Source organism: Larus michahellis, chromosome 5 (assembly GCF_964199755.1).
Source record: "Larus michahellis chromosome 5, bLarMic1.1, whole genome shotgun sequence".
Classification (NCBI taxonomy): Eukaryota; Metazoa; Chordata; class Aves; order Charadriiformes; family Laridae; genus Larus; species Larus michahellis.
Window position 1 is genome coordinate 49,612,928 of NC_133900.1, and position 25,908 is coordinate 49,638,835.

The 25,908-nt window shown below is 38.9% G+C and overlaps 1 long non-coding RNA gene across 2 annotated transcripts in view; it reads right to left on the reverse strand.

The window, feature by feature from the left end:
• Window positions 1-25,908, reverse strand: part of LOC141743339 (uncharacterized) — a 75,480-nt gene that overhangs the window by 16,841 nt on the left and 32,731 nt on the right. The window contains exons 3-5 of one of the 2 annotated variants that reach the window (XR_012587015.1): window positions 8,387-8,535; window positions 6,543-6,682; window positions 5,567-5,614 (exon numbers count right to left, since the gene is read on the reverse strand). The exons of the other annotated variant lie outside the window; for it this stretch is intronic. This is a non-coding gene — a long non-coding RNA (uncharacterized LOC141743339). The remainder of the gene's footprint in view (window positions 1-5,566; window positions 5,615-6,542; window positions 6,683-8,386; window positions 8,536-25,908) is intronic. 2 annotated transcript variants of the gene reach the window in all.

Below are 25,908 nucleotides of genomic sequence, written 5' to 3' on the forward strand. Positions count from 1 at the left end.
TGACCTTGAGATGGAGATGCGACAGCCTTAAACAACCATAAATAACAAAGGTAGCTTTGATAGGTCTTTAGTTCTGGAGTAAAGGTGTTTAACTTAATCCTCTTGAAACAGAGGAGGGGGATGGATCAATCCAGACCAACTCATTTTCAATCCACTCTTTCAGCACGAACTGACATAACTCACAATGACATCTGTGGAACCAAAAGAGTACAAGCCATGTTAAGCCCAGTCAGTAGAAAATAAAGTATGTTACTATTTTGTTTCCATGCATTGATTCATGTCACCTTTTTAGATTTTGTTTTTCTTCTTTTTTAGTTATCTGTATTTTAGGAAAATAAATAAAAGCTGTATTTATAGTAGAAATGCTTTTTTTTTGCTTGTACAGGTAGGTGGCAATTCCTACACCACTAAATCCTAACAACTGCATCTATTAATTTCATTTTACAAATTTGGTTTGTATATATAGCCAACTCAAACTATTGTACAAGAGTCAAAAATACGCCAAGCATTTCCTAACTTAGAAAAACTGTGATTAAACTCGGTTAGGATTCGATAAGCTCTGCAGAGGTTAATTAAATTTTTATAGATTTATTCTTCATTCAGTGCTGTAAAAGGCTCTTCTGTTTTGCTATCGTTGCCAAGTTGGTGATGGGGGAAATTGAGAACGCTGATCTACATCAATCTTCTGTGTTGCCAGACATTGAAATAATTTGCAGAATATTGGTATGGCATAAACTGGGGAAATAAGGAAGAAACAGAACTACATCTGGAAGCTGTTTGGGTAATCTGTGGGCTATCGTGAATGTTAGACTTCTGCAGGCAGAAGTGACATATTGAAACTTTCTCTCACTGGGAATTAGCTACAGAAGAATGAACACTTTTCATGTTGCTTTCAGGCAAAATGGATAGCCGCTTTTCCACCGAGGCTGTACAAGAGTGGAATGTGGCAATCTCACTTCCATGAAGCTATTACACTTACAAATAGTAATCAAGCACACAAGTGGGTTGTCTGCTTTTCCAAATTACTGGAAAGGCTACTAGATACTAGGTTACTAGCAGTAGTGTATAGATAATACTGTAGATATCTACAGCGTTTCATCTAGAAAACCCAAGTGGGGGTCAGTGTTTTCTTGAACTAAGTGTGAGGCAGGCAGGTAGCAAAGCAAAACAGTCAATGTCCCAGGAGGATTACAATCAATGTGTTACATATATAGCAGCTGGCTGTGATGTAAAAAAAAAAAAAAAGACGACGGCTCAGAGATTAAGATAACAATATAAAGAGTACTTTGAAGGTGAAAGTCTCTTCTCAGCTTCTGCTTAGTCTACTCTGTAAATCCCCTGTTCAGCAAAGCCAAAAACATAGAATCGTACAATCATTGAATGGATTGGGTTAGAAGGGACCTTAAAGATCACCTAGTTCCAACCCCCCTGCCATGGACAGGGACACCTCCCAGTAGACCAGGTTGCTCAAAGACCCATCCTTAAGTCCAACTCTCTTCAGCAAAGCACTGTGGCATGTGTTTAGTTTTTAGCTTGTAGTGAAGTGTTCTGCTAAATATGGATTGACTGCTGAATCTGAGCCTGAGGATGTTGTTAAAATAGTGGTTAGAGGAGATGCAGTTAACATTATTTATTAAAAATGTTTTAACAGCATTCCTTGCAAAAAGCTGCATAAGGAACTAATCTGTCATAGGGTAAATTTCTGCCTGGGGTTAAAAACTGGTAAAAAGACAAAAAAGGGACAGACTTGATAGTCACATTTCATCACAGAAGGACAATTGTCACAGGAATCCACAACAAGAATGAAACTCTGCAATGTTGCCTGCAGGGTTACTAGCTATGTACACCGAGTAGCCTGAAGTGTATCTGGGAACAGTTGGGTTTGCCCAAAAAAATTGTTAGAAATTATAGCTTGCCTTGGTTGTTTGGGTGGTTTTTGTTTGGGGTTTTTTTTGTTGGTTTTTTAATGGGTTTTTGGGGGTTTTTTGTCTTTTTTTAACAAGATGTAGATAAACATCATCCTGAATATTCCAATTATGTTGTGGATCCATTGCCCCAAAACTGCATTGAATAGCTGAACTCCTTGGAGGATAGCTCTTGCTTTCTTTTTGACATGGAAAATATCTTGCATAGTCCAGGCATTAGCTGAGACAAATAGCAATAAATATTGTTAATAATCTGGAACAAGGCCTTTAGCAGAAAAACATTTTTTTTGCCAGGAAAAGTGTATTTTATGTGACATAATTTAGATCAGCCAAGAATAAATAAGACTTTGGAGAATTCTAGATGGCCAGACTAAACTATCTGCACAGCATTTGTGACAGCTGAAATTCACTGCGGATAAATTCAAGGTGATACACGCTGGAAAGGACAATTCAACTGCTCATACGCATAGCTGAGTTATAAATTAACTGCAATCATTCAAGAAAAAGATCTTGCTGTCACTGTAGACAACTCCATGAAAACATCTGCTCGCAGCAGTGATCAAGAAGCAAACAAAATGTCAAGATGTATTAAAAGAGGGTTAGGGTTTAAGGCTTGAAGTATTATAATGCCATGGCCTAAGTCACTGGTGTGCAGTCACCTTGAACATTGTGACCAGTTTTGGTGACCCCCCTTCAGAAGTAATTTATTGGAAAGAGAAAAGATTCAGAAAAAAAGATGTGAGGGTAACATTAAAATAAGCAACACAAACATATGAATTGAAAAGTTCAGTTTCTCCTCTCTTGCAGCACACATTATGGGGTTTGCCACTGTCTAAAAGCTGAACACAAAGAACTAAATTTTTAAGAATTTTTTTATAACTAATATGTGCAACCTACTCCTACAAAAAATCAGTTCAAGAGGTTAACCACTTCCAAAAATAATTGTCAATAACACTCAGGCTTAGAGGTAGGTATCACTAAGAAGGGACATAACCAACCAAAAGGAAGCCAGTCAAATGGCAGATAAGGACATTTGGAGGAAGCATTTCCTCTGGCCAGGTTGTTGAATATATTTCATATTCATTAAAGACCTCTCTGGTTTTTACACTGCAGGTTCTCCAATTTGCCTAGTATAGCCTAGAGAATTTCACGCCATTTGCAACAGATGCTTCACACGTGCAGAGGCATCATAGCTAGTACATGTAGAGGTACATCACTGGCAAAGCATGCTAACAATTTTTTTGCACTGTTAGCTATTATACATGATTACTATATTCCTTTACTTTAACTGTTTTGGCCTATTTCCAGATTGCTTCAATGTGCCATGTTATGGTTTTGTGTTGGATTACTTTAGAATAACCTACCTGAATCAATGATTGGTGAATTAGCATTGCTGTATACAAACTTCTTGCAAGAGAATGCATCATGGCAAGATGTTAAAATAAAGACATCAAAGTAAGTGTTAAAATACAGCAAACTCAGAATATAGAAGGAAAGGTAAAATTTAGACCAAAAGACTTGATAAATGAGATGAAAGTTCATATCGTTCAGCAGGCAAAAAAATATAAGTTCAGTGAAGGGAAAGAAATATTAGCCAAATACAGCTTTGGGAATTATTTCCCGACAAAAACATTTTAAGGATCTGAAGCACAAAAATCTATTTTATGCTTCTCTATGCAGTTGATCATGCGTTCCTTCAGGCACACAAATCCTATTGACTACACAAGATTTATGTGCAGAGAGCAACAATGGGATCAAAACTGAGGTACCAGCCAGTTAATATCAGAGCAGGGCAGGACGCATTTTTTCTGTCTTTGCAAAAATGCATGCAATTTGAAGAATAGTACCTGTGCATATAGAGACAAACTTCAAAACAACATTAACTGTGAAAAATAAGAAAGAAGGAAAGAAAGAAGGAAAGAAAGAAAGAAGGAAAAAAGAAGGGAAGGGAGGAAGGAAGGGAGGGAGGAAGGAAGGGAGGAAGGAAGGGAGGGAGGAAGGGAGGGAGGAAGGGAGGGAGGAGGAAGGAAGGAGGGAGGGAGGGAGGGAGGGAGGAAGGGAAGGCAGACTTATCTCCCAGGCAAGTCTGCTGGTTAGAATATTGGAAAAGAACAGACTGAAAGGTAAGTCCTAATATGTTCAAACAAGCATTCACTCAATTTTATGTAAGGTAAATTTATCAGATTTCCAAAAGATTTCATTATATCAGCACCTAAGTGGTTCAGACACTATCTCAAGGGGGGACGTCTAGAGCTCAGGTTCTTCTTGAACTCCCTTTAGAAGGTCTGATACAAATAAAAATGTAGCCAAAGGAAGTGGTATCACATGTTGCTATCTTATAGCATCTAGACCACATAAATTTACATACTTGTCTCATGAATACAAGCGCCTGGTATCTCTTTTCCACTGAACTAATGGGTCTTTGGAATAGCTGACAGTGTCTCTGTGTCCCTTATCCTTATTCTTCTTCAGTTTGACAAGAAATCCTGCCTACACCCAAATGCCTTTTCTGACAAAACTGATATATAGTTTGCTTCAAGAAAAAAAAGAAAAGTTTTGATGAAATTGCATTTTATCAAATAAAGGATAATTTCTTAGAACTGTCCCAAACAGTCTTGGGTAATACTTTTTCTTTCTTTAGAGGGACCTACCTTGCCTTAAAACTGTACACACTATAGAAATACACTGCTAGCCAACTCTTCTTTCAGACACATAGTCGCTCTATGTGCACATGATAGCTACTGCTGTACGTGTAGCTTAGTAGTAGAGATATATTTTGGCACATTCAATAGTTATGAGACCACGTCCCTGCAAAAAGGGACTGCCAACACCAATAGAATCTATTTCGTACTCAATATGTAGTATTAAAAATTAAAGCTACTCTGCAACCGTACTTAAAGACACAACTAAATTTATGAAGGCTACTCTGTAAGAACCTGATTCTAGCCCATAGGATGCTTGTAGGTTTGCTTCAATTATCGTAGTGTTCCTTTCCTGTTTTTCCAGTAGCATCTATAAGCTGTAAGCTGGGACAACAGTCTCTTCAGTCAAATATTGTTTGTACAGGTAAGTCCGTCTAGAAATATGGGAAGCATTGAAGTTAATGTGGTTCATGCTGTGCCATTTATCACCTAAATTAGTCACCAGTCTTTTGCATGCTTTTATCCCATTGCAAATACAAGGTAAAACAAGTTAACTGAAAATATCTTAATTTAAATGAACATATTTTATTTCATACGTGCAACAGATATAGAGCCTGAATATGGGTACACACAGTCCTTGAAGAGCTGAATGGACAAAGCCTTGAGCAATCAGGTCTGATACCTCAGCTGACCTTGCTCTGAGCAGGAGGTTGAGCTAGAGATCTCCTGAGGTCTCTTCCAACCAGGGTGATTTTACAGCCAGTGACTGTTGTTGAGAGGACGGTCTATAACTTATGGTAAAACAGCTACAGGTGGTTGTTTACCCATACCTTGAGTTCAATGTTTTGGGCTAATTTTATTATGTATCACTGGAAACTGATACAAATTGACTGTCTCAAGAGTGAACGTTTGCCCAGGCAGTTCAGGAAGTTGACTCACTACTTTCCAAGAGTTTTAGAGAGACACAGTTTACTCTATGGCATTGGGTTCAGCACTCACCTGTTAGCATACAATGTAAAGAACACAGTGTTTTTCAGTTGGTGGTGCCTAAAAATGGAAAAAAAAATGAGTTCTCCTGATTTTTTCCTCTGAAATTTTGCGTATTTATCTTGTTCAACTTCCATCCATCTTTTGTGTCATTTTCAGCTCAAGGTCACTGGGCACCACAAAGGCATCCTGCACCCCAAGTCAGCAGCAGCAGCGGTTACCTCATCACTACATACAATGAGTCCTTAAGATGATATAAATAATGTATTTAATAACACCATTAAACAGGAAGTAGAGGTTTTGCTCTGTAAGGTCATTTTCAAAGTTAGGTGGCTGGAAAACTGCTCTCCTCTTACTATTTTGTTAATACATGAGCCAAACAACATATAGACTATACTTTATCGACCTTTATGCCCTTTCTTTATCTTCCTGATCTCTAGTATCCTGGAGATGATTCTTTATTCTCTGGCTTATTAGTGTGACAAAAACAGACAACTGCCATTAATTAGGCATTTAGCACCTCTTAGTGATAGCTTAGTGGCATTCATTTTCCATTCCCTTTTGCTGTAGAAAAGGGAGGGGGAGGAGAAAAGGAAGGGAATAAAGGAGGCTGCTCATCACTTTATAGCTTGAGCTTTCTTGATTGCAATTACTTTTTTTTTTTTCTAAATCAGTATGAATCATGAATATTACATAAATGGAACAATAAGTTTGAATGGTATCCACATGTATTACCCTATCCGGCTGTGATGTTGGTGGGTGGAGATAATTACTTACTTTTATTCATTAATCACTGTGCAAAAATCCTGCTGGAGATTAACCAACAAACTTTCTATAACAAGCGTAAGCAAGTTCCTTAAATTCTTAAATATGCCCTTTTTTATCAGCAGGCACATCTTCCTGATGGCGTGATCAAGATAAATCATGTCGTTTTTGAAAACAACCCTCACACCTTTGGCTTTAATTTCAAATCGACGAACATGCTTACAGTCATCCATTTGTAAATGCCTCAGCTCTTGCTCTGAAGGTGCGACATCCACCAAGCTGCCACACAGCTGTAATAAACTGGATGAAAGAAGCTTTCCATGCAATATCTGCTCCATCAGGCATTCAGAGTTGGCACAAGCACTGCATAATCAAAAGGGAATAATGTTACACTGTCTGTCTTGGTTCAGCTTGAACGCCATGCTCCCATTCCTTTCTGAACCCATTTGCATCTCCTATACATAGAAAACCTATTTGGAAAATGCTATATAGCTCATGCTATAGAATCCAGTCACAGAGGTAAACACAATGTTTTGAGGACAAATTCAATGTTTATTAACTGTCTCTGACAAAGACTGCTTCAACCACTTGTTTAAAGTACACAATGATGAAGAATCCATCTTTTTCTCTGCTCTGATACCAAACTGTCTTTAGTAGGAAGATTTTCTTTACTTCTAGATTTATCTTCTTGAGGAAAACATAGTAGATTATCCATGGCCTATCTATATATGACATGTCACTATCCTTGCATGGCATATATCTAAAACAAGAAAATCCTTTCTCTCCCCATTCCCTCCTTCCCCCAGCCCATCCCCCCTGATTTCCTTATAAATTATAAACCACCTGCTTTTTGCAAACTGAGTCAAGCCTCCAGGCTTTGGAAGTTCCTAGCCTCTAGCATTAAAAGTATAAATGAGTCATCCTCTGTAATCATTCTCAGATTAGTGTTATATTTCCCTCTGTTCCTCCTTTGACCATCCATCATGATGCAGACAGGGCACAACTTCTCTGTGGCCCAAAATCATTTTCACTGACCCACTAAATCTAATCACATGCAAGGATGAGACATGGCCACAACACGATATAATCCACTAGCAAAGTGATTTTTTTGAAAAGAGAGCTTTCCAAAATGTTTGTGAGAGCAGTCCCATTGAGACTATTCTGGCACGCTTACAGTATCTGGGAAGCTTTTGTTTTCTGCCCACATTGTGATGAATATCAGTGCATCCACCTGAACGTTCTTGAACAAAACCGAGTTACAAATATCTCAGCAACAAACTTATCAGTCCTTTAATTTGCATAACTGCTCAAAATACGTTTCCCCTATTTCTCCCACTCTGTTGCACAATGCTACTATTAATTACTGTTGCACAAAGTGCTCCAGTGAAACTGCTTTAGAAATAAATGCATACAGTCATTGGCTTCATTTATTCTGTGTATTTCTTGTAGCTATTTTTCTGGGGCAAAAATCTGATTTGTTACCTTGTAGTTCTGAAATGGGGCGTTATGTTTACATGTATTTTCAGAGCAGTGTTAGTTTGACATTTTTCGAGCCTGTTATAGTTGAAAAAAATGGAGAAAATGGGAGCGTTTGCCTCTTGGAAGGTGGAACATGCTTAAGCAAAAGCAGTTCAGTATTATATTGAAATCTGATATAATGAAGTCCCACAACTGACCTAGTGAACCTGCCACAGAACTGGATCTAATACAATATTAGGGCTTTTTAGCATAAGAAATGTTAAACAAATGGAGACACTGAGAGCCAGCAAAATTGTACCAACCGCTTGAGCATGGCAAATGGGCAAAGTAATTATGCCACACACGCTGCACAGAAGAAGAGGGATAACACAAAATAAAACATAAATATGCCCTTTGAAATTCATCTGGGAGTTGTTCCACAAGTATCAAAACAAAATTAAACTCGCTGAGATTAAATCTGAGTACCCGTAAGTACAGAGCATCTTTGACAAAAATGAGCCAGTGGACCATGAAACTCTCTCTTAGGGATAGAGTATTCAACAGAGGTGTACCACGATCCTTAAAACTCTGGAAAGCTCCAGTTCCCACCTGTGAGGTTTACATCAGGGCTGAAGCATGACCACATTAGAGGTGTTACATTCACTGTCACGGGTAGAGGAGGTGGTGATACAGCAGTAGAGGTGCCCAAGCTTGCGTGTCCATGCTCCAGCTGTTGCTATTCAGCAGCACCAAGGATCCTAGAGCATAGAGACAGAAAATGGGGTCCTGTTTTCTAGCATTTGGCACCTTTTTGGTCTTGCAAGTCATCTCTGTCTTGTGTAAGTTCCCTGCAGTCTAGAGGAAGGGAGGACTACAGAGAGATGACTGCACCCACCAAACAGGTTATTTGACAGCGCTAAGTTTAGTGCATTACTTGTCTGTCTCTCTTCAAAGCTGCTTAATGAATGACAAGATAGTACACAGTTCTATTTCTGCTACACTTTAAATGTGGGTTTGGTTTGCTCTGAAGCCTCTTTCATTGGTCCTTTCACTGTCTTTTTCATATTCCGACATCTCTGACCAGCTGGGCCTTAGGCAGTCAGTACTATTCATCTAGCAAGGTGCCTCAGTTTGTACAGACTTGTAAGGAGACAGAGTAAACCTGATGCATTGAAGGATTACTCCCTGTACAAATGCCAGAGCGAGATGCATATGCCAAGTCATTGCATTAAGAATGTACAAATATTTAACCTGTCCTTGCATAAAAGGAGCCTGCTGAAATAGCCTCCCTCTCTTTGAAAAATATGATCAAACTTCACCGCTGCCTTTTAAAACTGCGCTGTGGCACTATTCACCTTTCACGTTGTTTAGTGGTGGCTGAAGAAAACATGAAAGCAGAAGACTCAGTTCACTGCCCCTTTCAGTCAGAAAGGGTTTCAGCCCACATCCTTCACTTCACAGAACAGAAGTTTAATCTTTTTCAACTTCGGTCTATTCTGGGTACTTTGTATTTCGCTTCTTAATGCTGCTACTCAGTACATGTGTACAGGAGAGAAAAATGGCATAAATGTCTCTCTCTAGCCTGGGGCTTCATTTGTCATAGATCTCTGTTGCAGTTGCTTTCCTGGGACAGTTTATGTAATTCAACAACCACCATATAACATGCTTAAACTGCCCAGATCAGATGGAGAGAACACAGAATTATGTTTTTCTCTGATCTGTCAGCAAAAATTTGCAATCACTTTTTTTTCACATTATTATCTTTCCTAGCCCCCTGACTTCCAAGTTCTTGTCTGCAGAGAGCAGCAGTTCCAAAATACCATGATGGCAAGTACCTCACCTGTAATATTCCTGCATGACCCGATATATGATCCATATGTGTCAGCTGTTAATTATTGTCGCCTTCTGCAAGATGGAACAGATGACATTGAAAGTTCTCAGGCTGAGGAAGGATTTTAGCTCAGGACCCACACCTCTTAGATGAATGTACCGTTCACTGAGTTACTATATTTTAAGGGAAAGATCACAATCATATCTATCCTTGGGTATCCTATGAAGGTGTTTCTTAGCTGGGGTTCCTCAACATTCCTTGACTCTATTCCAGCTTAAGTCAGAGACAGATGTTAAAATTCTTATTACAAGACAGATGGATCTTTATGAGGACATGCATGTTTGAGATGCTTTTAGGCAGAGTTAGAAACAGAGCCAGAGATTGTATGGATCATAATTTGTGAGATATTTTCCTTAATTTTACACAAATTCTTCTCTGAGTTTCAGTCCTTTGTTGGGACCTGCCCTCCATCATCTACACCAGGAGTCATCATCACCAGGGGTGATCTACACCAGGAGTCATCATCTCCCGGCTCTTGTGCCAGTTGCTGCATATTGGGTGTGGGTGCGGGTTTTGCCAAAAGGCGGTAGTGATCAATAGGTTGAAATGCCTGAAGTGGAAAGGACTTCAATGACATTCTTGTAGCATACCTGTGATTTTTTATTTTTTTTCTGAGTGTATCTGTGCATATTTAATATTCATGGATTTTCTTTTTATTTGCAAGTCAAATCAAGCTCCAACTAATGCTTTCTACTTTAAATACCTGTAAGAGAGAATATTTTCTTTTGCCTTTTATATTCTGTCAGATGCTTTAGAGAGTTTATTATTTCCTCTTGAATACGCTTCTTCTCACACCGTGTATACTGGAGGACTATTAAAAATGAGCAAATTCAGGAGTGTTGTTTTTATTTGGATAATCTTAATACCACACAAGCATCAGACTTTGCCTCATCTCAATTGCTCCCGTTCCTGCATTACATAACCTGGCAGCTCAGGTTTCTGATTAGCCTTTGTAATTCCAAAAATGTGTAGGAATTTACAACTGTTCGATATATCTAAGTGTAACAGGAAAAAGAAAAAAAAAAAGACAGGGAAATGATTTTCCTGAAAATTGAAATAGTTTCCATTTTGTTGTGTGGAATAAACACATACTTTTTTTTTTTCTTCTTACTTCCTTATGTGTTTGCAGTGCCATGCATTTTGCTGTAATAAATTAGCCTTGTATTTGCACTAAAAATACAGGCCATATTGCAAAAGTCAGTAATTTCAGAGGGCTTTTTTTTTTCAGAAGTGTTTTTTTCTTATACCAACCATTTTTCAACAAAGATGTTATATCCACAAGGAAAAAAAAAAGAATAAAACCCATGTCTGTTGTAAAGCTTTTGGAATATCTAAGCTTCTCTCGCATTAAAATGCTGGAACATCACTTTTTTGGAAGGAATAGTCAGTCTGTTCTGCTCACCCCCCCACTGCCCCCACCATGCTTTATTTCTTCTGGTTTTGGTCTTACTTTTCAAAGAGAGTTCATGATGCTGGGCAGCCCTGATAACAGGCTGATGGACACTGTGCAGGCTCAGGGGAACCTGAGAAAAGAGGCAGTTCTTGAAGTGTGTGAGGTTTTGCCCCGGCATTTTTTTATTATTATTTTTTATTTTTTTTTTGTAGGGAAGAGCTTTCAGATGAAAAAAACTAGCAATGATCCAGGACTATGTAGCTGCGTGTCCCTCTGGAAACTGGGAACTGCTGATTGCTACAAATCTGTTTAAGGCTGGAAAATCTGCAGCTGGCAGAGGCAGCGCTGAGGCTTACAGCACTGCCCCTGGGGCTTTCCGTCTACTGATGGAACGATGCAGGGTTTAAGCGAGTGAGCATGTGCAGGTGTCATTCAGCCCTTCTTCCTCACAGCGAGTAGTGTTTTATTCTGGAAATCAATCCCCTAAAATCAGCCAGAAAACATATGTAGTGATGGGAATGAGGGCAGATAAATCTGGCCTGAAGAGAAGAGACAAAAATTACATATTGCACCTGAAGGAAGCTTGACACAACGTAAAGACAAACCGCAAATAAATCAATGTAAACTCAAACTCATTTGCACAACTACAGGAAACCCCATTTTTCATTATGTGAATCTTTGCTTCCCCTTCTCCGCGTCTCCAAACACACGAAGTTTAAGGAAAGTGGAGGTTTTGATGCAGCCGAACAGCTTTCAGCTGCTGGTGGGCGACTTGCAGCCAAGTTTGGCCATCGGCTCCCATGAGCAGGTGGTGTAAGGCTAAATCGAAGAGAGGATAATGCAAGGTAATGTGACTGACCACAGGATGCTAATGTGAGCTGCTGCCATCACAAAGTGCTTGAGACAGTGAACATTTCTGAGTCTGGCATTGCTAGTGACTCCGAGACTTTGCTGAGAAAAAGCACTTTGTTTAAATTATTGCAGTTGGTCTGAGTGCAAAACACTTTGGGTTTAAATGAATCAAAAGCAAAGAATACCTCTTATCCTAGACACGGAAATTTCAATCCTTCAGAGAGACGAAAAAGCACTAATGCTTAATGACTCTGTGCACTTCCAGTAATTACTAAAGAATGAAGTCTGATATCAGTGGTATAGGAAAGTTAGGTTATGTAAAACTTGCATTAAATGAAGGGAAGGTTTTGGGGAGAAGGATGTGCATTCGTGGCTTCTTTTTCATTTGAAAATTTTTACTGTTGGTAATGAAAATATGCTGTCTCTCCTTTAAATAAAATAGAAAATGTGTCATTTCCCTAGAAATACTTCAGAAAAACTTTTCTGAGTTTAAATCAGGGAGCTTGGACTCTGGATTCTTTCTCCTGCTTTATAATAACATAAATTCTATGTTTCCTTGACCGAATCATTAAATCTGTAAAAATCTAGAAAAAAACCTATTGGTTATGGATGCCATGAAACACTGACAAGGCTGCCAGTTTCCAAAGGCACTCAGGGACAACAAATTTGGTTGAAATCAGTGAAGTCTGCAGATATTCACAACCCAGTAAAGAGTGCCCAAAAACGGAGGCAGCTACAAATAGTGGGGACATGTGCAAATGGATTCCCACACATGCAATGCAGGATTGAGAAGTAAAAAGGCGAAAGGACTAAATCAGAAGAGCTACTTCAATATATGTTGACAATTTCACTTGATGAATTCAGTATCCACCCAAAATGTTGGCAATATTGTATTTATTTTTTCATTACTCCAGATATCTGGCACTCTTGCAAGCACCTATCAAGCACAAATTAATTCTCTTTGCATCCCCTTGATCTGAGGATCTTCTCCACCTTCTGTGTGGAGAATCAAGGTTTTAAAAGACGAGACCAAAAGCCAGAACTAGGAGATTTGGGCTGTCTGACATCTCTTGCTTTCCTCATGAGACTGAAACAATAGATTAGCGTCAGAGGGGGATTCCATGCTGCTTCTTTATTTGTGCCTCTGTGGAGTTTTCCTGTCTTCCTATCATTCAGCAGTGTTCAGGCATAAATTCTTTGCTCTGCCATCGCCAAGAGAGAAGCCTCTCGACACTTTGAGGTGTGAAAGTGGTGAGTGCTGTTTACTGGAGTGCATGGCAGGGTGCCAGGCAGGCAGGCGGGCGGGCGGGTGGGTGGGTGGGCTGGAGGCAGAAGCTGCCTAACACACAGGAGAAGATGTCTTGGGAGGAAAAACTCCAAATTTCCTGTGTCAGGCTGACACTCTCATTTAAAGATGAAACTAAAGCCAATGCTCCCCACCCACAACACACACAGATGCATAAAGAAATTAAGAACTTTTTCAATACTGTTTGTTGCAAGAAAGAGAAATCCCATACCAGGGCAGAGTTTCATTCTGTTTTTGAATTTCTCTGGCATTTAGATCTGTTCATTCCCTCAGGACACCAGGGATGTTTTTTGAAGATGCCCATGACAGACATTAGAGAGTTTATTATTTTCCCTTCATTTTCACTTTGTGAGAAGCAGTAGCAGAAGAACTTCAGAATTCCATAAAATCTCAGTGTTTTGAATTTTTTTTTAAATGTAATATCAGGGGGAAAAAAAAGAAAATAAAAAGAAAAAAAAGAAGACAGGAAGCAGGTCTCCTGAGTGAGTTAAAAATTAGAAACACAAAAAAGTAACGGGGGAAATTACTCACCCCAAGGTCACACAATAGCTTGGGAGCGACAGTGGTGAAAGAATGTGAAAATCCCAGTATGTTGCCCTAGCAAGAGGATCCCCATCCTTCCCGGGCATCTCTGGAAAGCAGCTGAGGAAGAAAAGCGTCTGTCCCTGCCTGTTTCCTTGGAGATGGAGAGCAATGTCTGTAGCAGCAAGCATGACGGGAAGTTGCCTTCTTGCAAACGGAGCCAGGTATCAGCTGGCCCTCAGCTGTGTCGGATCCAGGCGAGCAAAAAGTCTGCAGTGTACAAAAGGAGCTTCTTTCAAGTGAACGTGTAGGCCATGGTGATAGGAGGTGAGGTCATTTCAGAGCAGGATGTAGAAAATCCAAAGTTAAAGCTAAATCTTCCCCCAAAGCCTGTACTTTCAAGTAGCTACGAGTAAGGTACATTGAATGTGCAGGAGACTGGAAAAGGAAGAAGTTTGCCAAGTTATGTAATTCAATTGGATGTTCTCGCTCTAATTACTGACCTGGATCAAATCTGCCGCCACCTTGCTCATACAGAAGTCAGCAGCTGGTTCTAGTACCGGCCTGGGATACGTTATTATGTTCATTGCATACATTTTCCAGTGGAAAACTTATTAGAGAAACCAGAGAATAATATATTCTTTTACAGATTTTATATCTATAGCTATATATTAGAGCTAAAAAGATTTATTTTTATGCGTTTCTATATCCTTTTGTGGCTTTTGGCATTTTGTGCAAGTATCTGTGTTTGTTATAGGGTGTTTTGTGGAGGAGTTTGTGTCTTGTGATGTGCGGGAGTGACAGGAAAGGATGTGAGACTTTGCTGGGCTTACGAATCTGTTGCCAGACCGCCCGCGCTGGGGGGACAGGACTCTGAGCGCAGGCCGCCTCTTCCAGGACTGCTTTCTAAAGAGCTTTTCTCGTTAACGCCAGTGTGCTGTGGCCATACACTCAGAAAACATGCAGCTTTTACAAAGCATTACCTGACAGATTTATATTGTGTATTGGTATCAAATGGCATTAAACCATCTCAGAATTATGGCTCAACCTGAGGGTTCAACTACGCACAGCAACCTTCCAGTTTACCTGACCTGTCAGTTAAGCTGAGCGGTCTTTTTCACGGGCAGCACCTTTTAGCTCCTTTGTTCTTATTATTATTGTTTTCTGGTAATTTTCTTTTACGTGAACCGTAGTCACTATTCTGTCTGACTGATCTACACCTAGCTGTTCTCTGGTGTGAAATAATCATGCTTTGAAATGCTGGAAGACTGCAACTTCTCTACCCTCCCACTACCTCCACAACTCGTCTTCCTTCAGTCACCTCAGCTGTAACAGCAACACTGCTCTAATATCTTTGCATTGAAGTCAAACTCATTACTCATACTTGCAGGCAGTCATAACAATTCCAAAGAATCATTGTTGCAGATAAAAGGGCAAATGAATTTATGACAGCCAATTAAAGGACAATTAATAATTAAATGGCGATGTGAATTCTTAACATGAATAGTGGTTTTTCTACAAAGAATGCTGGCATTTGACAGTGGGTTCTGTAGCTAAGTATTAAATAACATAGCACACCAAAGAACTGGTGTCACTCCACCAAAGTTAATGAAATATTACAGTGGAGTCGGGTGGATTTTGCTCAGCTTCCAAATAAAGTGGAGAGCTTTTAAGAGAATGCATTAGATGTGAAAAATAAGTAACGTATTTATGGAGTATTTTCAGCCTTGTGGCAGGCCCTGTCTCTAACAGAGATGTCACTGTTGGACCTCTGTTGGATTAAGGTTTGGCATAGACTTGCAAAAGGGTCATAAATGAAACAAAGAAAGAAAGAGAGGCAAAAAAAGAACGTGCAATATAGTTATGCTTTCCTTCCTCAAGCATTTAACTTAGGAAGACAGATCTACATCCAAGACAGAAGGCTGCATGTAGGCTTTTGGCTATCACAGAAGTATGGAGGAAGGAGATACACTGTGAGAACACTGTATAAAGCACAGACTCCAGGAACCAAAGCTCACGTTGCCCACAAGAGAAATGCAGATCCAACTGTGGACATAGTTGAGTCTCTGGACACCGAGGAGAATAGACGGCATGAATAAGAGATTTGGGTGATGTCCTGTTCCTGAACTTTTCTTACTGTAGGGAAACATCAACCAGTGGCATATTTTTGGTTGTTTATTCTTCCCCAAAGCTTCAAATTTCAGAGGTTCTGCTCTTAGGTTGTTATTACTCTATGTTTTTCTGCCCCTTGTTTATTTTTCAACAGCTTCCCCTTTAAAATTTTAAAATAACTATTTCTCTGCATGCAACCAGTATGAAAGCATGGTCTCCTACCTCAACCGACATGGTTAGGAAGCCTTTATTTAAAATGACTTCTCTCCCCCTACCTCCTTCCTGCACAAAACCAACCCAAACAAACAAAGGAGGCTTTCTTGGAAAGTTGGCAACAGTTTTCCGAGCTCCCACTGTTATTTCTTCTTTAAGATGTTCAACTTGTTTGTTTAAACATTCATGTCTTTAGGCCTTTCTTCCTGATTTTGTTGTTGGAAACCATGAGAGCTGCTATTTGTTCCAGGAAGGAGATTTATTATTTCTTCTGTACCCCAATTATGACTTTCGTTCAATTTAAACTAAAAAGAACCCAACAATTTACTCTTCCAATATGCACTTTAACTCCTGTGATTTAGAGCTCCAAGCTGTGAAACAACACATCTTTAGTAGGTTTTTGCAATTGAAAATCAAGAGTGGAAGCCACTCTATGAAATTTAGGTGATGGATGCCACAATCATCTGCAATCGTCTCATCAATTCCAGAGTATGGCCTGGTGATAGGAGTCAATATGCCATAACAACACTTTTAAATAAAGGATAAATATGCATTTTGCATTACATGATATAGAATCTTGTCAGAATGGACCTGGCTGGGGAATTTGCAGGTCATAACGGTTATGTGGTGGACAACTGTAATTTTAATGAGCATTTCTCAAGCTTAGAGGCACATCTCATGAAGGCACAGGGGCTGTAGTTGTTGGTGAGCCTTGCTGGTGAGCCTGTGAGCGGTTTGCTCCGCTGCTGCCTCTCCCAAAGAAGTATGTGCCACTGTGCCAGCAGAAGGCAAAAGTGACACTCACACTGGGTTAGCAAAGAACAGAGTGCATGCACAAAGGGGAAGAGAAGAGGGGCACCTTCACGCTCACATGCACACAAGACGTGAAATCATTTGTCCAAATGAAAATTTTCCCAAGGAGCGCATTTATTTTAGCGGAAAAATTCCCTCACCCAAATGCAATTTTTCCTTGTATTCCCCAAGAAAATGCCCGATATAGGATAATAACAGAATAATCCAGCAGACTCTGAAAAGGTGAATGTCTGTGATCATTTCTTTCTATCCTATTTGAACCGACAAAGAATTTGAATCGTCATCCCTCACTTCAGAGTAGGGCTCTAGATACCAGACTCTCAGTGTATTCTAGGGAAGGCAAGGGGTTGTTTTGTATATGTAACTGAAAAGACAGTAGCAAAACTTCAGTTCTGTTCTGCATCAGACTAGAAAATGTATTTGTAAACCTGAATTTTCCACTAAACACAATTCTGGACTTCTTGCCATTCTACTTCAGAGATCAGCATCTAAAATTGTGCAATAGTCTTTTGATTACCTACAGAGTCTTGATTCATCTATACACGTAAAAAGGTAATTCAGGTCATTTAGTTGTAAATAGGAAGATGATTTCTGGCAGGTACTGAAATGCATGCGGGAATTTATTTATTTGCTACACTGAATGAAGTTCTTCATGCTAACCATTACTGCCTAAAACACAATCACAGCTAGTGGCAGCTGAGCATTCACCATGTTGTTCTTTTGAGATACGTAACCATCACGACAAAGAAGAATACAAAGAAGAATTAGTGATAAGAAGGCCTTGGTAAAAATGGGTTCTGTGCTGATTGCATTAAAGATTTCCAAATTCAAAGTTAAAGTGTTAAAAAGCTCATGATGAAAGAAATTCTGCTTTTAATGAAAACTGGGTTGTGCACAACCGCTTTGACGAGAATAAGCATAAGGCAAATAATCTGAAATGTTTAAGGGTCCCTATGAGTATGTAGTACTACAGATTGCAGTATCAAAGTGTTGGAAGTTATAGTGGCTTATTATATTCCTCGTGATTTCTCTTATTTCTTTGAAGAATTATTTTCATATAAAAACTCACCTTAAAGTAACAAGGTCATTTTTTCCAGCTGTCGGTTCTGGGGCAGCTTTGGCATTGTTATAATTTTGCAAGGTATCAACAATGCTGTGAGTGTTTTCCATGGCAAGAGGGGATCAATAAGAGAGGAAACTGGTAGAATATGTGGATGGTCAAATTAGGCACCTTTGCAGGGGTGACTTTGCAGGGGAGCCATCCTGGTTTGCTAATGTTTTATCCACACATTGCACAAGAGTAAATGAGTATATATTTCAAGAAAACAAGAAGTGTGGGCCAGTGAATCTGCAAGTGTATGTGTGCAGGTGTGTTTGTGGATTTTCTTTCCATCATTTTGCATCCCCTGATTTTCCCATGGGAGAATGTTTGTGTTGATGAGTCCACTGTGCAAATCAGGATTTCTTCCTGTAACAGGGTATTTTCTTGTGTTTCCCATTCTGTTTATCTTCTAAATTGTTCTATCTCATGTCACTGTCTGCTATGGATATGCTAAAAATTCCCTGGACATTAGCCAATACTGCTGTTGAAACACCTGGGAATAAAATGACTTTTAAGCAGATAAGTACATAGGTGGCTGACCTTACTGTGGTTCTGTGGTTTGTCTTCTCAGGATTCAGGAGTCTGACAATAGATAGAGGTCCCACCTCACTCGCACATAGCATTAACAGACCTCACCACCAGAAGACCAGATATGACACTTGCAAAATTATGGCTCCTCTAAAGTCAGCAGAAATCTAGTAACTTAAGATGGGAGCTTAGTTTTCTGGAACCATTCTGAGAAAATACTTTTAAGTCACAAGGAAAAGACAGGAATGCAACCAAACTACAAGCAAAATGAGGGGGAAAAAATGGCAAAGGATATTGATTCTCCCTTGTTGTGTGTCTTTTGCAGATGTTACCTTGAAAGGAGTAGAGAAGAGAAGGAACCTCAAGCAAATTGGAAGGATGATGTCCTCCTTTCCAAGGGGGCTGTGGGGGCTACCTACAAAGCTATAATCTGACCTGAAACTCGTCTCTGCTCTCAATTGCTTATGCAAATCCATAGATACACTTTTACCATGCTCACTTACAAGAGACTCCAAATGTTCATAAGTGTTATCACTATGTTTAACTGTAACACAAAACCACTAAACTATTACAAGAGAACTCTATCCATAGGGAAATCTCAAGTCTGCTAGGTGAGACAGATGACACTGAAGACTGTAAAATTGCTTGCTGCTCATGTCCTTGCAGGATAGGTCCCTTCCCCCAGTACTGATTTCCGGCTTTGCTTTTTTACCTGCTCTGAAAAACTGTCCTCTTGGGAGTCTTCCTTCTCCCATCATCTGCAAAGGTTAACTTTAGGTCCCTTCTAAAAAGATCTTCATACTTCCCATAGGTCTTTCAGTCTGCCCATAATTGCAGTTTAGTCTTTCTCTGTCACAGCTCCATCCTATTTCTCCAGCCTGGACATGTTCAGCTGTCATCAGGGAAGGAACAGCAACCCTCTACTCCACTGCCCACACTCCTAGTGTTTAAACAGAGTGTAAAATGTACATGTGCTGATAGAGAAAATTGTACAAGGACAACTCAAACACCTTAACCATCTGTCACAGATGTAGATAACTGGACATGAAGCAGTAGGAACTTAACCAAAGATGTGAAAAAAATACAAGTGATTCAGTCCAACTCATGACTCAAGACTCATCAGGATCTTCCCTATAAATAACTATGAAGTTGTTTTCATTTCTTTTTCTGGAGTTTAACTGTATTCCCACAGGTCCGTATGTGTATTTCCCACAGTGTCTCAGTGGAAAAAAGTCTGATTTTATTGCAAAGGAAACTGACATGTGCCAGCAAAAATCAATTCAAGCTACTCATTAAGGAGACAATGATTTCCTTGCAAGAAACAGGATTCAGCCATTCCCATCAAGGTGAGAAGTGATACCCGGGTAAGGATGAATGATGTAAGGAAGGGAAGGATCTGTGTCTTCTCCTTTCCTTTTACCTATGCAATTTCACTACTAAAAAATCGTATTCAACTGCTGTTTACTTGCCTTGCCTGCACTCAAGCCACTAGCAGCGAAGGGTCTGTTTTCTATCTCATATTTGCTGTTATAAAATTTATAAATGAGCCTGCTATTTCAGCATTCTCTCCCTCTGTGTTTTGATCCCTGAATCTGAGGAAATTAGGACCATACGGTTGAAAATATCGGCAACTGCAGTTGATATTTCTTTCTTTAAAAGTTGTCTTAAGCCTCATAACATGACACATGCAGTAAGCAAATACGGTTTCAACACAGCCTGTGTGAGGCAATCATCCAATGCCATCCTATAAGTGGATCCCTACCTAAAAAGTAAATAAAACTGTGTTAAGTCTAGGGAGAAGGAAGAAGAGCTTAAGAAGGATTTTAAAGCGGTTTCTTCTTCGAAGCGGTTTTATTGCAAATCATCTTAGTGTAAAACTCAGCATTAAAACTCATGTCTTCTCAGATCACCAGTGTGGAATTCACCCACAGTTTACAGAACCGAAAAGCATACTTTTTACATCATTTAAGTATTGCCATGTGAGGGGATGTTTCTTAATCCGTGTATGGTATCTGCTTATCCTTTCAGGTCAAGAACAAAGAGGCTTCATGTCTAGTTTGGGTAACTACTTGGTTTGGAGTTGAACTGTCTCCACTTAGCACATTTTAGTGCACACCATGGACTGACTTTGGAGCAGTTACTATACGTTATGCTTGGAGGACTAATGTTACTCCAGCATGAAAACATCTGAAACATATACAGTGTGGACAACAGGTGCTCAGCACCGAATATTTCAACCTATAGAGCTGTTCTTATAGCATCACACTACTTGACAATGCAGAAATGGCCACAGACTGTTACAGAAAGCCACAACGGAAGAGGAATTGTGATCTTTTCATTAGCTAAATCACATCTAGAGGGACGGTAGCAGTGCTAGGACCTGAATGCTGAAATCCTGAATGCCATTTCATATTCTGAACAAATACAATGCATCCTCTCCAATTCTTCTTAAAAAGTGGAACACTAATTGAATTTCTCTGCTCATTCTTAGTGGGATCATGGTTCGCAATTGTCCTCTAGTTGCATGCCTCACTGCAATTTTACTTTGTCTCACAGACTGTGATTATGAAAACTGGCTGTGTGGCATACAGTGAATCATGCTGTGATTTACTTTGAAGAGGTCAGCTTAAAAATTTCCCGAGAGGAATTTTATTAGATGCAAACTGTACCACGACTGAATTAAAATGCAGCCTAAGTATTCTTATATCCATTTCATCAATATAATTCTATTTCTCCCTCTGTTTCACCATTATAAACTGATTGGAGGTGTTTTTTTCTTTAAATTGGATGGGTCAAAAGAAGTTTTCTACAAGCACAAAGTCAATTGTGTTCCACTGAAAATGATAATAAATAGCTCCAAAGCCTCAGTTACACTCTGTGACAAGTGGACAAGGTAGACAGAGAGTGTAATGGAAGGGCAGATGTGGAAAGTATCATTTAGGAATCACTCAGCCCAGAGGTTTGCAAGAACTTTTACCAACTGGCATGAAATGATGGAAGCCACCACATAATGAAACAGCCATTTCCCTATTTCATTCGAGCCAGACACTCTTAAAGCACAGGTCTCTGCATGTCTTTCCCAGCTAAATAGAATAAATCATAAGTATTAATGTAAAACATGGTAAAAAATTAGCTATCGGTGCTCCACTAAGCTATGACTGTTGTACCTGATTTCATCAACTGCCTTCCACTTGAAGACAGTGGACACAGAATTTTTGGATCAATCCTGTAGCATCTGTGTGAGCTATAAGACCTTTTAGATAAATAATCCTGTTTGATTCAAATGTAGTAGAGGAATCCCTGTCTCACATTTTGGGAAGCTAGAAAAGACAATTATCTTTCTGTGTTAATTAATAGAGAAGGTATAAATAAATTATGCCAAAACCAGTGCATCAGCTATTTTTGATTTGTCAGTAAGTTTGCTGTTCTCTACCAGGAATGGATGCTTTTGTCAACCTACATACGGTCTTAACAACATTATTTTTTTATTGTTAGGAAGGATTCTGCAGAGCTGTTAAATAACAAAAACATATCTGCAGTTTTGGCTGAAATGACATCTTTAATCACGTCACTCCAAAATGGTTTATGTAAATCAAAAAGTGACTTGAAGCATGCATTAATCTCTACTTGTCGAGACTGAGACCGCTAGTGGAAATGCAGTATTTCCTGGCATGAAATGTCATCCCGGCAACATGCCTGCAGATCTGGCAGCATGTAGATGAAGACACCTGGCAGTAGAAGAGAATTAGAAGGTATTTTTAGGATTGATGCATTTCTGCTTTGAAAGTATCAGTGGTAATACAGTATGCAAAGAGTAAATCCCTCTGTACATTCATGCATTTTGACACATCCTAACTCTATACATGCCACCGACATGCATTAAATGCTTAGATATCTACTAAAATTATAATATGAAATAAATAAGTAAAAAATAAAAAGGAAGTATTTTCTGAATTCTACCTATTTCTGTTTCTTGAATTATCCATGTTACGATTTCTTTAGAAAACATGATTTGTATCTGCAGCTGAATATTTTCTATGGCTCATTAGTCAACATTTGATTGTAATGATTCTGTATTCAAAGACTCAGTGATGCTCAAAGACATCATTTTATATGCTTAAAATCACTTTTTAGATGACAGTAGATCATAGAATTAGGTTTCTAATGAGGTTGTTACTAATTTCTAAGTTGATTTCCAAAATTCTTCTGGTAGAGTTTTCTGTGAGAATGGGAATTATTGAAAAGAAAATACCATAGTGATTTAAAAGCACTTAAAATTAAAATATTCATGCAATCTTCCCCTGACACTTGCCCAACTCATAATTAAGAGGCCCAGCTCTCAATTTTTTTCATTCGCAATGCCTAAGCCAATATATTTCAAGGTATATGATTAATTGATTTTAACTTTGTTAATACCCGTACTAAACCAGAGCTTTATGTCAGAAAGGCAGCACTAAAAGCCAGGGAAACATTGTTATTTGAATCCATCTAAAGATGTAATTGTATATCATCTGCATATAATTAGAAGCAGGTGCACTCTCAGGCAACAAAGAGATAACACTAAAAATTCAGTAAAACAGAAGTCTGAGATACACACAGCACTTACAGAAGATAATTAATCAGTCTGGGACACCATAAAGACAAATTAAATGGGGTATCTGATATAACATGTTTGAAAAGTTCATTTGTAAATTTTCCTGAATGACTTAAACAAAAACAGTGAAAATGCCAAGAACGAAGGTGATCTATTAAATGACACGCTACATATAGTAAACTGGAGATGGTTAGAGATTTTAGCCCTGTTAAAAGGTAAAGCCTAAAGGTCTGTGCTTCATACCCTGCAAGCGCTCGCAGGATGCCAGTCCCCCAGCACTGACATCTGTTCAGAGTTGTATTTAGAAAACTGGGGCTTATGCATGTATAAACAAGGGACCATCTATGGGCTGGTTTTACTCGCCTCAACAGTTACTTCCCATACCATTAATTCCTTTCATTTTACATTTCATTTTTTCCTTTCTCAACTCAAAGTCCATTCATATCAAGGGGAATTTTTCCACTGACATTTGATGGGCTTTGGTTCATATCCTAATTTATCCGTTCCCAAGAAAGCAAGTCTAGAGCTGCCTAACTGCTGTAAAATCAGCATTCGCAAACATTCATTTAGACTCTGAATGGTTGTTCAAATCAGCCAAGCCTCTGATGGTTTTTTATCACTGAAAACTGTATAATCAGGTATTTGTCCAACAAACAGCTGTTCTGCACCTATATTCTTACGTGCACTATATAATATTATTGTTATTTGCCATTCATTATTCATTATCCTCCTATGAGTCACCACTGATTTTTTTTTTCTTTTTTTACAAAACCACCATTTCATGAGGAGTCCTATTTTTCACTCTGCCCAGCATTTTGCAGTATTGGTTTTTCAAACAGAAAAAAAAAAAAAAAAGACACACCAGTATTTTGCCTGCATCATTTTTCCCTATCTTTCTTTTCCTGATTACTTTTAATAGACAATCCGGTAGGAAAATGAAAACCAGAATAAATTTTTTTTGGGGCAATCAAAAAAATGAGTGTTACAAATGAATTATGATAATTTCTTTTTGAATAGTCCCCACTTTGAAATTTTCAGACATCTGTTCAATGGAAGAAGAGTAGCATGTCTCATTCAGAAACAGAAAAAAACCACCCTGAAATCTAAACAAATAGTGCATGAACACACCATGAGCCAAAACGTGTTTGCTTGAATCAGTCATTGAACAATTACAAACAAGAAATAAGTATGCAAGAAAACTAGTGTGATTTGCAAATTATTTGTGAACAGAAAAAGAGCAGCCAAATACACCAGATAACTGATTAATTGTAATTAGAATGTGGGCTCCTGATAGTGCATAGCAAATTTCCCACTGATCTGGTTTCAGTGAAAATACGTTTTGGTCCATGCTAATGAATTCTCTCCTCAAATCAATTGATTTCAGTTCTCCTAAGGAAAGTATCTGCTTCACTTCAGCAATAAAACCCATCCCCATTACCTAAAAAGCTTCATTAAAATTATCTGCTAGCTCAGTAAGAAATTGTCACATTGTCACAAGAAGAAGTGACAAAAAGAGATGTTTCTACAGTACCTGTTGATGCGTGTTTGACAAAAGTACTTGGATCTCGGGTACCACAACACAGATGGGCATGACAGCATCAAATGTCCTAAATAAGTGCATATTGGTGAATTTATTTTATTTAAACAAGTGTTTTGCATCAACATACTCAAAGATGTGTATTTATAACTATTTCTTTCTTCTCCATTAGTATAGCAAACCTGCAGCAGCATTTGATCTTTCTGGAAAATACATAAATTTTGTATGTGGCTTGGTAGAGTCAGCATTTTTTGTTCAGAGTACTGGGCTCCTGGTCCTGTTCCAGCTGAAGCTGTCAAGAGTTTTGCGTGTGACCTCTTGGAGGGCAAGAATAGCATGTATGTCTGCATTGCCTCCAAAGGATGGATATACGACCGCCTTCAAGGCCAGAGCCATTGGCAATTTGCACAAACGTGTAAGTCTGGGAGAAGGGTGCACTTGGCAGATGCGCATCCCCCTGAGAGCATCCAGGTGGGTTAGCAAACTGCCAGGGCAAATGATCTGCAGTGTAGTAATTGCAAAGAAGAAGTAATGAAGAGAAACTAACCCGAATGCACCAAAATCAGTCCAAAATTCAGATGTTTCCCTTTGATCAAATTAATTCAGTAATATTTCCATCTTTCTTACATCTCAGTGTCTGAAAAATCATGCAAGAGTTTTTTGCACAACTTTTGGGGTGCGCGTGGGCAAATGAGACTCACACTCGCAGGTTTGAGAGGAGGAACATTGGAAATCACTAATGTTAAATCTGAGGTTAAAAATTACTTTTGTTTCCTGCTGTGTGCAAATGTAAATTAAATAAGCAGAAACAAGCCAGAGGAAATGATGCTTGATTGGAAGCAGAAAGTTCCTGCTTTTCCAGATTTAAAAATTAAAGACTTTTTTGTAACTACTTATAGGTAGAATATTTCCACAATTCTGAATCAGGGAATTAACAACCTGAAGATATACTAATTGTCCAAGTGTTACGAGAGAAGTCATACAGGCAATGATTAGTCCAGGAATTGAGCCTGACACCAGTTTGACCCTGAAGTAACGCTGATGATTTGCAGTAGCATGGAGGCAGAACTCAGAACTGGGAGACCTGGTGGAGTTCCCGCGAGAAGCACAAAAGGGAAAAGTGCATTAAAAAAACCCCAAATTTACTCAAATAGTTTTGGAGAGGAAAAAGATTTTGTGGGTAAAAGTGAAATGAACTGAAGTGATATACTACAAAGCACAATATTGTAGAGATTTGATGAGCATCAGAGACATTCAGACTTGTAGTA